At 34.5% G+C, this 13,249-nt stretch overlaps 1 protein-coding gene across 1 annotated transcript in view; it reads right to left on the minus strand.

Annotated features, from left to right (window-relative positions):
• LOC123548301 (E3 ubiquitin-protein ligase ariadne-1-like) overlaps nt 1–13,249 on the minus strand; it is a 366,173-nt gene that overhangs the window by 153,722 nt on the left and 199,202 nt on the right. The window lies entirely within an intron of this gene.

Raw genomic sequence — 13,249 nt, forward strand, 5'->3', positions numbered from 1 at the left:
ACCGGTACTGAATTGTGGAAAAATTGTTCTTCAAACAGCAATATTCGAATTAATTAGTACAAACGTTCACAAGAACAAGACAACGGGTCTCATTCAACACTCAGATTCTTAGGTCACACTCGGGTGTCAAAGACTTACATCATTTTTCTTGTCTGTCCTATTATTTTTGTAAAACTTTTCAAATAATTTCCCAAACATGTACCATAACAGGAAGATGTGCCGCTTGCAAGATAACGACTTCTCACTTAAAGGTCACTTAGATTTAAAGATTTCATTATTTTAACTTGTCTAAGCTATAACTTTAGTATTCACAGAAATTGTTTTAAGTACTAGGCACACACCATCTGCATAATAAGAAGATGCGTCGTGCACATTACTCACATTTTAGCATAATATCAAGCCAACGCATTGATAGAAGGTCTTTTCTTTTCCGTTCTATAACGTCTGTATGCATGGATAGATATTCAAATATCTTCACCAAACATTCATCATAATAATGATTCCTAGCTCAAAGCAATGCCACACGTACGGGTCAAATATATTATGTACTTTTCTTGTCTTGTCGTAATCTACAACATTCAAATTATTTGGCAACACTCGCAATGCAGCATGTCCCTTGCAAGGCTTAGAGCCCTTGTTAAATTTAGCATCCAGTGTTACAGTGCTGTTACAAGAAATAATCTTCGGCGTCCTAACATAGCACATTGCTATTTTTTTCTTTATACATCACACAAAAAAACGACCACATTACTTTGAAAACATTTAAGCAAGATTCTTCCTTTATAATTCAGTAAATGGACTCTCAATTGATACACTTATAATATCAGTTAAAGGTTTGATAGATGAAATTTCAAATACTTGAAAACATCAACAGTTACTATGTAGAATTTATAAAACGTGAAATGAACAAGTTTATACGTGTATTAACAGCACTATGCAATAGGCTTAATACATCACAGCGTAAATATGTATAAATATGAAGTTTTAACAAATGACGGATATGCATGACATTTCGTTGTAAATGTACGCTGTCGTAACCAGGTCTGAAGAGAAACAGCGTCAGAATTGTCCGGGAAAGAGTGTTGCTTATCGGGTTGAAATGTACACACAATGTACACAAGTGGAGGGAAGCGGGTTCGGGAGTTTAAAATTCTACAATACAAACTTATGAATTTTGAGCCATTCCAGACAAAAAATCAAGGCAAATCAGATTGAAATGTATACACTACTAACCTGAATAATTGTAGTACAGTAGAGGTGCGGCTCGGGACGATCCTCTCCGAAATGTTTTGAAATTCTGAAAGACAAAATGGTGCATTTTAAGCCATTTCAGACAAAAAATACTAGAGCAAAATGGGTTGAAAAGTACACATTACTCAACTGAATGATTTAAGTACAAGTATACGGGACAAAACGGTGCATTTTAATAAAATCTGAAAAGTAGATTTCTCAGAAACACCGAGAATGAGGCAAACAGTGAAAATTGCAGAATCGGTTTGATTGAGTCTGTTCATGAATAGTAATGGAAAATGCAACACTGCCCACGCCCCCCTAGCACCGGCTTAAGCAGTATTCAATCTTCAAATCTAAATGAGTTGAAATCAATGATCCCGAAGGACTAGAAAATATAACAACACTGAGACGAAGTCGGGGCAACTTTTTACGGCCGCCACACAGCACTTAACACCCGCAGTTGTAAAGTAAATAAAATTTGAAAAGTAGATCCCTCGGAAGCACCGAGAGCAAGGCAAACAGTGAAAATTGCAGACTCTGTTTGATTGAATCTGTTAATGAGTCAGTAAGAAAGAATAAAATGCAAATGCTTCCAGACACCAGCACCGCTTAGAGCAATTCAAGTAAATCTAATCGGTTTGAAATCAATGATCCGAAGGACCAGAAATATAACAACACTGAGACGAAGTCGGGCAACTTTTTACGGCCGCCACACAGCACTTAACACCCGCAGTTGTGATGTAAATAAAATCTGAAAAGTAGATCCCTCGGAAGCACCGAGAACAAGGTAAACAGTGAAAATTGCAGACTCGGTTTGATTGAGTCTGTTCATGCCATTTCAGGTAAAAGATATAAGCAAATCAGGTTGAAATGTATACAGTACCCGTTCGAAAAATTAGAGTACAAGTAGAGGTCGGGGTTTGGTGTCCTCTTTGAGAAATACTGACATTATTGAAAACATACAAGATAAAATGGTGGCGACAAAAATCAGATTGAATTGTATATCACTATTAACCTGAATAATAGGAGTACAAGTAGAGGTTGGGGTTCGGGGCAGTCCTCTCAAAAATTATTTCAAGACAATATGGTGCATTTTAAGCCATTTCAGACAAAAGAAAATTAGGTTGAAATGTCCCAAGAATTTTTTAAATTCTAAAAGACAAAATACTGGACTTAAGCCATTTCAGATAAAAATCTAATCACCTGAATAATACAGTGAGAATAGAGGCTGGGGTTTCGGGGCAGTCCTCCCCGAGAAATGGTTATTTTTTGTCTAATCTTACATTTGTAATAGAGTTTATCTGGAGTACAAGGTACAACAATCATCAGAAGACAATTTGCCGTGTAAATATCAAGGCCACACTTTGATAAAGGTGAAATATTTAAGGTCTTTTTCTTGCCCTGTCTATAACATCTATATACATGGATGTTATTCAAATAACTTGACAAAAACGTTATTCCTAGCTCAAAGGTCATGTCACACTTAAGGTCAAATATTTAATATTTCTTGTCTTGTCACAAACTTCTTTATACATCGATGGACATTCAAATTAATGGCGTAAACATTCACAGGGCAACATGTCCCTTACAAGATAAAAGGTAAGCGTAGATTTCCCGGAAGCACAGAGCATCCCAAACAGGCCCACAGAGCCATGCATCGCAAAGTAGTCCACAACAAAAAGATGCTGTAACGGAAAAATATTGCAGACGGGTTGCTCCAAAATCCAACAAATACATTTTAATTATATGCAAAATACAGAAAAGTGGGGTGGGTAAGGGGTAGATGAAAGGGTCGGATGTTGCAGGAAAGTGGAGCAAGGATGAATATTCAAAAGGGAAAGCCAAATTTCTAAAACGCAGTAACCCTACAACGCAAACCACAGTAGCGCAGAAATCCATGTGCAAAAGACAAACACACACACACACACAACTAACATACATACAAGTAAGAAATAACAACACGGTTGGGCACCGTCTAAGACACACACACAAACAAGTAGGAAAAAACAACAGTCGGGCATCGCCTAAGGACGGCCGGCGGCCAAAATTATGGTGGGCACGATAATTACCCATAGTAAAATGAGAGGGGGTGCAAATGCAAGGAAAAATGATGGGAGGGGGCGATGGGGGTAGTCAGGAGAAAGAGGAAAGAAACGCCAACAACAAAAAGACAACATACGCAACACAAAATACGAGACAGACAGAAAACATGTTGAAAATAGGGGCACCGCCTTGGAACGGTCAGTAACTTATACAAAGAAAACTGGGGGGTTTTAAACGCGTTTATGGCATGCCAACCTCGCACTTACCCTATTTTCAACAGGTTAGAAAACACAATTTAAATAAAATCACTTCCCTAACATTAGTGACAAAATACCAGATCATATCAAGTAAAACATAAAATTAGGGTCATTCTAAGGTATAATAATACCAATGTACTCAACAACTTGTCTGAAGTCAGAGCACCAAAAGCCTAACTTTTATGGGCACGACTAAGCAAGTTGCAAGACAAAATTCCACTCCCTCTGTCCGCTTTTATAGGATTTAGGAGAAAAGCATCAAGGAGTCTTACACTTTATTAGACATCGCACTATCAAATAGGAAAGCGTAGCCATTAACTGTAGAGAGATCAATCACCAAACATGCACTGTGCTTGAGGATTTTCGCATTGTATCCTCTTTTGATATTTTTTTAACACATTTTACAAATATTTGATTAAGATAAGCATTATGTTTAATTTTCCGAATGTTATAAACTACATCTCCAAAGTATACTGGGTGTGTAAGACCAAGTTTTAAAGGTGTTATAAGTTTAGTATTATATTAGTCTAAAAGTTCGGATGAACTGTAATAATATTTGGTGAAAGCCTTCCGTAGTTTATGATATCGGTAACCCTGTTGTAATACTGTTTTTGTTATATGAAGATTTCTATCATTACAATACTCTAACTTTGAGCAAGCACTTGCAAAACGAATAAGTTGCAAAATATAGACACCGTATGATGTCGCTCCTGGGACATCGGACCATAAAGATGGGGAAAGTTGACAATTTCAAACTTGAAATCGTCTCTTTTATCATATATTTTTGTTTCTAGATTACTGTTCACAATTGAAGTCCAAAAATGACGCTTCTAAATCTGACGAATTAGCCATGTTAAGCTGTAACTGTTTTGGAAAAATTGGTTTCACCATTTCTGAAAAAAAATATAGGTTGTCCATATTTAAAATATCACCAAGGTAAAAGCTTCAATAATTAGAATTTGTGTCTCAGTTGATAAACTGAGCATTAGTCCCCTACGGGACACCAATTACTTGTCTATAAGTTTTATTGCCAAATTTGATAAATATGTTATCAAATAGAAACCTCAGAGCTTCACAAACCTGACCACAACTCCATAGGCTGTATCTCTTAAACTTACTGTTAGAAAAAAATGCTCTAGTTTCATTACATGCCAGATAATTAACGTTTTCTCTTGCAAATGTCTTCTCAATTAAAGCTACCAGATTTTGTTTTATGACATTATGTGGTAAATTAGTATAAAAAGTACAAAAATCATAAGTATTTATAGTCGAACATGTAGTGTTTGTTTATTAGCTTTTTGATAACATCTCCAGAATTCTTGATGGATTAAAACAGATTAATCCCCGAGTTCTCATATACCTTGGAGCAATACTTCTGTACGTTTCTTTTATTGCAGTAAGACAAGAAGTCAAAAGTAGAGAAAAAAAATTTGTAGTGCATAAGGTTGAATTTGCAGTAATCGAGCTTTATATGGGGTTTTGTGTAGTTTAGGGATCCAATAAAGAGTAGGGAGCTTCATCTGATTGTCGTCAAGTCCGACATTAAAATTTATACATTGATCTGCATGACTTTTTACAATATTATTCTCATTTATAAGTTTTCGTATGTTTTAATTCATTTTGTAATATTTCTGTGTTATATAATAATAGTATTATTTGAAGTTTTGTCTGCAGGATTTAAAACAAAATTTGTGTTTAACTTATATAATTTCGAAGTGAAAACTTGGGTTTAGGGGGTAGTAAGAAAGGGTTTGAATAATAGAATTTTACTCGAGTTCTTTTTACATTCAGTATGAGCATTCGGTCCGCATTTTCTTTCCAACACTATTTTAGCATAGTCATCAATAGACTGTGTAATTTCAGAGAGTCATGTTTCAAAGTTTATAGACGAAGAAATTCTATATTTTGGACCTTTAGATAAAATATTTCTGATTCTTTTATCATCAAAAATCTTAAAATCACCCGTTATGATCTGACCGGCTGGTTGATAACAGTATTTAGATTATTAACAGTTGCAACAGTTTTTCTGTCTGGAACATTGTGCTCTATGTCTAAATCTGAGACAATTTTATTGTAATTATATATAACGTTTCTGACTGGTTTATTATATTTGTAACAGTTAATATGTTTTTTCCGAATTCTAGAAATATTTAGGAATAGAGTAAACTACAGATTGGTCTCTAAAATACTAGGTAAATCAATAAAATCGATTCCTTTATTTAGGAAAGGTCATTTTAGAAAGTTGCGTTTACGATCGGATTCAGAATCAATATGAGGCCTGAGAAAATGTTGCGTATAACTTTGAATCAGAGACGCAGCTTCATAAAATGGATGTGTACGTATAACATTATCGTCAGCCTCTTGGTCAATTTTCCTCAACGAAGAAACAGGTAATGCGGTTAAACATGACAGCATAGCATGTCTACCAGTAGCATGTCTACCAGAATGTTTTAGAATCGCAATCAGTGACTGTCATTCTTCTGCGACGTTTACGTTTGATATTTCCATTCTGTCGAACAGCATGAGAACGAGTGTTGCGTCTTCTTGGGAAATATAGAGAGAATATATCAATTCCGGAATCTTTTGAAATGTTTCCATTTTGATAAATGATATCATTTAAACCTGATGGAAAGGGTGATCCGTTTAAGTTCGGAGACATGTCTAAGTTTAGCCTTGAAACCAGAAGTCATGTTAACTTCATATTCTAATTGTTCAGCCCTAAATCCAGGGTCAATGTAACACTTATGGTAAATGTAAATGTTTTTATGTGAAAGTGTCGCTACTCACAAGTAATGCTCTTTGGCTCCCATAGTAGGGGAAAATACATTTCTAGTTTTATTTAAACATCATTCCAAAAGCAATCACATTACTGTGAAAATATTTAAGTGCGTTCGCGATTCAGTAAATGGACTCTCAATTGGTACACTTATAATATCAATTAATGGTATACTAGATTGGAAATATGAACAGTTACTATCTAAAATTCATGTTAACATGAAATGAACTTTATTTGTGTACTAACAACACTATGAACTAGTTTTAAAATAGTACAAGTTTAACACATCATATCATAAATGTGTACTACCACTAACAAATATGAAAGTTTCTTTAAAAAAAAAACAAATGACTGTTATACATGACATTTAATTGTGACTGTAGTTCAACAAACACAGCTTATATATTTAGTCCAAGTTAAATTCATTTGATGGGGACTTCCAACATTTAAAGTTAGTACAATTACTTTGTATTGTCAGTCAAATAATGTAACAGTATGACTGAGCAAAGTAAAATAAACAATATTATAACGAGCAAAGTTGGTAATTAAAATAATCTTGCACATTTGATATCAATTTTTATTTCCATCAATTATTTTTTTCCCTTTCAAAATTGTTTTAGATAATGAAAGCCCTTAAATTAATAGGACAAATGGAAAAAGTGTGTCAAAATAATTGTTATCTACTGTATGTTCAGCAATACCAATGAATGGATGACATTTTTGAAAAATCGTAATCAATAGTTATGGAATAATTGGATAACTTACAGATTATTACGGATATAGGTACACAGATTGCGGGATAAACTCGGTGGAAAGTGTGAACATCACTATGATAAAAGTGCGGCGAGCCGTTGACACTGGTCAATACTTAGATAATGGTTAGAGACTACAGGTAATTGATATTTCCGTTAATTCCTGATTTTGTTTGAACTTAGGAATTTAATACAGAGTGGAAATGAGTTGTTATAATGAGGATGATATTTTGTTGCAGAAATTGTAAGTTGGAGTGTATTATGGGATTTCAGTGAAATGTGTTGACATTTTTAAAGTGATTTGGTTGATTTTTAGATTTCATTTAAAGTTTTGATTAATATGCGGAAAAACTTTATTACAACTATTACATGTGGACAACAAAAAGAATGGACCAGAAAAATAAAAATAATGATGATATGCCCTAGGGACTAGAGTGCGTCAAGCAAAGCCGGTAAAACTATCATATTTTACAGCGCAAAAGACGTTGCTTGCTCACCCAATCCTCTCACTAGGGAGAGCACAAGTCTACGGGTCGCAAGGCCGCGAATACGGGCGAAGCGTATGTTCTTCGTGACAGTTTGTTAAAATATAATGTATATAAAATCATTCACTTTCCACATCTGATTTATGTGCAGAAGTTGCCAGTTACTTGCGGTAAACAACTTACCCAAATACTATCCACCATTACGTACCTGAAACAGCGATATAAACGGAGACAGGGTTGTTTTGGAAAGGTTTTGTCCAACTTTGCAATCCACCAACGTATCAGTTTTAGGAATATAGTAAGGGCTAATTCGATTATGTAAAACTCGCAGATATGTGTAGCAACGCTGCCCGACGGGGCAGTCAGTCAAGTGCACCTATAAGTTTAACTTTAAAAGTTTGCCATACCTTTTTTCACAGTTAAGAGATTGTTAAATTGTGTCAGCTGGAAAAGTTACACTCTTTCAAATGGTCGTAACATTTGTTATATTATTACACAATGACAGAGCAAAATGAAAATTAAGCCTTGTAAAGTCTAAATTTCAAATTGAAGTTTGTGCCCTGTGTTCGCTTGTTCCTGGTCTTAAGGTATGCCAAATATAGACTTACACAAAGACAATTAATTCCTCTGTAGAAAACATGACAATCATGTTCTGACAATCGAAGTAGGCCTTTATATTTACAGTTACTTCGTTACACAGTTCCTTTAGGAAAGTAAGATGCCAGCATAATATAGGTTCTCGAGACGGTAGTATTCTATACACGGCCTAATTGGGTTACTTTTATCTGTACGGGCTGTCATTATTAATGGGCATTAGAACCTACTAAGGAGATTTTCTTACCATAGGTTAAGACGCTTAAAATAATCTTACATATAAGCAGATTTTAGCTTTTGGAACGATTTGGATTGTTTACTCTCAGTTTCATTGATTCAGTGTTCAAGGTTTCGATACTCTAGGAAAAGCTTGTTAATTATTGCAGGAATGTTTCCCGAATTTTTGTGCAAGGATTAATACATTTTTCTATGGAAAAGTTTTCTAAGGTAAGCGATTACGTTTGAATTACAGCCCGCCCGCTTAGCTCAGTAGGGAAAGCGTTGGTCTACGGATCGCGGGGTCGTGAGTTCGATCCCCGGGCGGGGCGTATGTTCTCCGTGACGATTTGATAAAAGACATTGTGTCTGAAATCATTCGTCCTCAACCTCTAATGATTCAAATGGGGAAGTTGGCAGTTACTTGCGGAGAACAGGTTTGTACTGGTACAGAATCCAGGAAGGCTGGTTAGGTTAACTGCCCGCCGTAACATGACTGAAATACTGTTGAAAAAACGGCGGTAAACCAAAAACAAACAAACAAACGTTTGAATTACAGCGGATCCCCTCTGAAGCGAATGGTCTAGTACCAGAGGTTAAATCCTGTTTGTAGGCTCCGTGGTTCTCAGTTCAGAGGGATTTTCTTGGCGAAAATGACGAAAGCTCTTAGGGGAGCTACAGCAATGTCTTACTCTAGTTGAAGAATTATTACAGAATTACTTTTATGATCTTGCTCAAACTTCAAAAGCAAAGAACATGAAGAAGCATGAGAAAATATAATCTAAATGCTATATCTTTAACATAAAAATGTTAGCAATAATATATGGAATTAATGACATATGCAGTACTTCCTCCTTTGAATCTGCTTATATATTTACAGCCAGTATAACGTTTCGATGTGGACATTGCCTATTTCATCAGAACATTATTCTGAACGAATATCCCCTACGTTCTAAATTCCATTGAATACTCACAAGAAATTATAAATTAACGATTATTAACAATTGATAGAATGCAGTTGACTTTTAATTTTAAAGACCTGCTCCAGTCGTACCTTTTAACCTTAAATTGTCACTGAAAAAGCATAAAAATCCTGACTATGAAGTGTGACGCCTGTCAAAATAAAGTCTGTTTTATATAAAATTCCATATGAAATACCTGTGGTTTTGCGTGCTAAAGTGTGGCGCATGGCCTTTAACTGTTATCTATTATAATCATGGGTTGCATACACACAAGAGAATTTGAATAGCCGCGGAGCAGGGCTTTAAAGAATGCAATATAACAAATCATCATAATCACCTGTTAGATAGGTCAATATGCAGTGAATCACCAGGCTAAAGAATCAATGGCTCGTGCTCCCACGCTCACGAGCAATTCACGTGGTCACCTTCCTTATACTTTCTTTGTTGGGAATGCTTGAAATCTTTGATAACTCGAGCGTTTTGTTCATCCCCTTGCGACCTCCAGTGATTTATTTAGTTTGTTTTATTATTATTATTTTTTTTATTATTATTATTATCTTAAACAAGATTTTTATTTTTTTGTTATTTACAATTTAGGGAATAATAGACACTTGAAACACATTTATGTTAATTGTCAGGATCACGTTATAGAATCTTGACAGTATGTTGGCATCGAACCATCAAAATGATACTTTCTAAAGCAATGATTTGTTTTTGTATTTGTGTAAAAAGTATTTAATAGCATAAAACATACCATTCAAAATTTTAAAACGGATTTGAGTTCTGAATATTTGGGGATGATACGAAATGATTAATCTGTATTTTGTATGTAATAGACATCATAAAAGCCATGTATTTATCATCGAGGATTAAGCGAAAAATTCACATTAATTTTAACGAATCCATACAGTCATACCAGCTTGAAGTCAGCTTATGTTATTGAAAGTTACGTTTACAAAATATCAATGATTTAAAATTTATATTAAACCTTACAGGTAGTGTCTTAAAGGGGATTTGAAGGTTGTAAATTATGTTCCTTGATTAACACAATATAACAATTTGTTCTTGTCAATTTGTTTATGCTTTACTGGTTGGTAATTTGTGTAACACATTGGAATGTTTCTAGGAACGACTGGGCCATGTATGTATGTTGATATTTTGTACAGTTGGCCCTACATAAAAACACATCTTGTTAGAAGTCCTGAACAGATTGATGTCATTTTGCGATATTCCAACGTAAAATATACTTTGTGATAATTCTTTTCTAATACAAGCCATAAATTTTAAGCCATTAAATTGTATGCTCTACATTGAAATTGATGCATTTTCTTTGATGACAGAACAACATTTAACAGAGCAAAGCTGTCAGCGGATTTTCATTTGTAGAGTGGTTAATAGTGCCTTTAAGTGGGAATTGAAGAGAACTTTGGACTTAGCATTAATAGTATTTCAGGTATGGTTTTCATATATATTGATTTCAAATGTATTATTTGGTGTATCATCTAGGTCAGTATTAAAATTGTTTTTGAATTGCATTTCGATCACTTTGAAGTTTTGTAGCTGATTCGATTTGAAACAAATCTGTTGATTTTTTCCATTAAGGTTAAAAATCAGTCGGGTTCTTCATGGATTCTACAACAAGTTCGAAGTATTCTCCAAATTTGTGCCTGGTAATAAATCATGTGCATCCTTGGAGCCTTTGTATGCACGTCAGCTTTAACATGTTTAACATTATCAGTTTATCACCAACCTCCAGCTTCTGCACATTTTTACATAGAAATTCGAACGAGAATGTCACTGTAACGGCTTCGTTCAGTTTTGTTTCTGTGTCAGTGTTTGTATGTGAAAAGGCCATAAAAGTTTCCAAAAGTCATAGAAAACACTTTTTTAAAACCGTAGTATTGTATTGCTCAGTGTCCGTCTGTCTATTGGTAGACAATTTTATTTCCGACAAATAACGCTTGGTTGCTCAGACTTCGTAGGATGATTGCCTAGAGTCAGTAAATGATCCCCTGGAGTACGTAAGTCAAAGATGGAGGTTACAGTGACATTAAGACAGAAAATGATTTCTTCTCAAAGATATATTCATATACAATATAAATACAATATAAAATATTCATATTACAATCAAATAAATAGTTTCAAACAAAAATTTAAAGTATATGGGTATTTTCTCTAGAGAAAAGATTGTAATATGAATATTTGATAGTGTTTTACAGGATTTTGATGTTATTTTTTCATTTTTTAAAACGGGGGGGGGGGGGGGGTTTGTAGTGAGTGGGTTGAGGTTGAGGGGGGGGGGGTCCAGGTCACGCGCCGGGCACCTGTGGGTTAAAACGGTCAGCTAGCTGGTCATGAGGTCAAAGATAAAGTCCCTTTGTGTATTTGGGTAAGCCATTAATGTTTCTGTCTGTCATTAATCATGCATAAAACAGTTGAAATAATTATGTCAAGTAGATAACTTAAATGCTTATAATATTGATCCATTTGACCATTTAATTACTGTAGATAATCCTGTTAATCCAAAAGGAGAGGTAGCTGACCACTGTCAGCATGAAATACAATTATAATATAATATAACATGACATAAGGAGTTCTATATAATATATAACTGACAAGACAGAGAGTTTGCCATGTATTCATCAATGTGTAAACTTGGAAATTAATTTTTAAGACATAGACAATAAAATGCTGAAGTTTCATATTTTTCTCTGTCATTGTTAAATTAACGCTTACCCTGCTAAATTTCTAAAATGGACTGGTCCATCATTCAATTTGGGCAGTACCACTTATTATTCAAAGGAGTGTTCACTGAAAATTTATTGACTGAATAGCACGTGCAGGCTGATCTTGGTCTGCACTGGTTGCAAAGGCTAATTCACTTGCCACCAGCAGGCTAAAGGTTAAAATAAATAGCACAGCTAATCCGAGACACACCAAGTACCTGTTCTGAAGCAATAAATAGGGGAGACAAATCTTTCAGTGAGAGCATACACATATACCTTTTAAACAAAAAGCTTTACTTTCACTTTTGTATTTTCAGGTAGACTGTTTGAAGAATAGGTTACTAAGAGTTGGTACAACATCCTGATTCGGTAAAGTTTTTGTAATATATAAGTTTGTAACCACTATTGGGAAAGGATTGAAACATCATATACTTTCACTGTGATGATCTGACATATATATGCATTGCAAACGTTCCAGTATTATTTTGCTATTTTACAAACTTACGCCACTTTTTTCAACTTGGCTACATTTGGTTAAAAATTTTGTATATAACTTGTTACCTCAGCTGCAACTATTGAATTGACCTAACTTCACATGCACTGCAAAGATTCTACATCTCTGTTTTTCTTTTTTACATAGCCATGCCATGTTTGTTATGATGTTTTTTCATAAAGTACCAGGTCCCGAAACTGTGTTCACCAATTTCACAAAGTTATGTTCCCTTTTTGACTTAGCCGATTTTGTGTGTGATCTGTTACCTTATGAGAATGACAGTTTTTAAATTAAAAATTGCTGTTTCTTTTGTACTTGTTAATGTCTACGTTTTTATACTGTTCATATGACAAAGCCTGAATATCTGAGCTTTGCTGTCTTCTTTATCAAATATTTCTCTTACATTTTGCCTTTCATTTTCAGATTTTCAAAGATCTTGAAGTAGAGATGAACTACACAATAGAAGTTTGCAAACCTCATCTGGAATATGATAGTGTAATGCATGTTGAAAGCTGAAAAAGTTGTTGTAACTGTCTATTACAAGATATTAGTTTCTATGCTGAAAATACCACAAAAAAGCCAAATGTGGGACTTGTCAGACCTCTGATACATACTGTTCATATTTCACTTTGAATGTGTTTAGAGTAGAAGGAATACAGATTGCTAGTAAACATGTTTAAACAGATGCAATAAGAATCAGCTGTTGTTTTAA

Source organism: Mercenaria mercenaria, chromosome 6, assembly GCF_021730395.1.
Source record: "Mercenaria mercenaria strain notata chromosome 6, MADL_Memer_1, whole genome shotgun sequence".
NCBI classification, from domain to species: Eukaryota; Metazoa; Mollusca; class Bivalvia; order Venerida; family Veneridae; genus Mercenaria; species Mercenaria mercenaria.